General features: G+C 50.3%; 1 non-coding gene across 1 annotated transcript; it reads left to right on the top strand.

Moving 5' to 3' along the window:
• Window positions 1-783: 783 nt before the first annotated feature.
• Window positions 784-855, top strand: Trnaq-uug (transfer RNA glutamine (anticodon UUG)). Its single transcript has one exon. It is a non-coding gene; the product is annotated as a tRNA-Gln (tRNA).
• The last annotated feature ends 480 nt before the right edge of the window (window positions 856-1335 follow it).

Raw genomic sequence — 1335 nt, 5'->3', positions numbered from 1 at the left:
AGCGTCCGCACACAAGTGTTCAACGAAAGTCCACCGCGAAGAGGAACGGCCAAGAAGAGACGACGACGACCGTTTTCGGGGTCTCGGAACATGCGTGTGAGTTCGATTTCCTAGAATTCGATACGGCGGGGGTCCAAGTGCAAGTGCGGCGGTCCAACAGCTCAGTAGGCCACGGCTTCGATTGCAAATTTAGCGTCCGAAAATCGGTGCCTACCACGATGCGGAAAAGTGTTTTCCATAAAATATTACCCCAGGCGAACGGCGTTGTGTATGCAAGTCGTCGCCTACTGAGTCGTCGTCGACGACTCTTTAACGATGTTGAACACTTGTGCGTGGATCTGGTTTTCCATCTCACACGTGTGTGCACACATGTGCGTTGGCCAAGAACCCGCCACCATCGCCAGAGCGCGATGACTGGTTTGTAGACACAAGTGTTCCAACTTCGAAGTCAACGTCGTCGTGATTGCCTTTCCAGGGATTCTCCGTTTTCAAAGTAGCCGAGAGTTGGGTCGGTTTGGGTCGATTGCGTCAAGCCGCGGTTGAAGACCACATCTCGGTGCTGCTGACGATGCGTTGAACGAGACGTGGAACAACAACAACAACGTTACGATCGTTCATGCCTGATAGGTCCATGAATGGATGTTTTCTGTCTTATCAGTCCGCGTACGTTGAATGAAGACAGCAGGGTGGTTGAAATAAAGGCGGTTTTTTCACTACTTGAAAGTGGCCCCGCAGATGGTTTTGCTGAAATTGTTGGTGAAACGATACGGAAAGTTTTCAACGGGTTCCATGGTGTAACGGTTAGCACTCAGGACTTTGAATCCTGCGATCCGAGTTCAAATCTCGGTGGAACCTCTTTTTTACTGTTTTTGTTAGCAGTTAGCATCAACTGTATGACAAAACTGTCGGAAAATTTTCACTACGCAGCCGATGTCTTCGGGAAGCTTGCTTTGCCCAGTTTGGGCGCTAATCGCGCAGGGGCCACTTTCGACACCTAATGTGTGTACGAGTGCGCGCGCACGTCCATGGTTTGGTCACCTTTTAAGGCAATGTCCAAGTCCACGCGCAGGTGTACGCACGCTTGCTTCGATTTGTTCAAGATGCTTTGAAGTTTGTACGAGTGTCCAAATCTGGAGTGCTGCGATTTGTTTTCGGTTCGGTCCGAAAATCTTGCGCAACCCGCACAAATGTTATTGAACTTTTCACAGCGTGGTGGTAACTGGTTTGGGCCAAAACAATGTGCCTCACGAACAATTCGATGCTAATCAATATCGGCGCCACCGAATGCCGGTCGGGGAGGCTACTCAAGAAACTATGGCCTGGTCCAGAGACGGC

The sequence above is a fragment of the Culex pipiens genome, chromosome 3 (genome assembly GCF_016801865.2).
Source record: "Culex pipiens pallens isolate TS chromosome 3, TS_CPP_V2, whole genome shotgun sequence".
Lineage (NCBI taxonomy): Eukaryota > Metazoa > Arthropoda > Insecta > Diptera > Culicidae > Culex > Culex pipiens.
The sequence above is the reverse complement of the archived record's forward strand: the minus strand, read 5'-3'. Positions and strand labels throughout refer to the sequence as shown.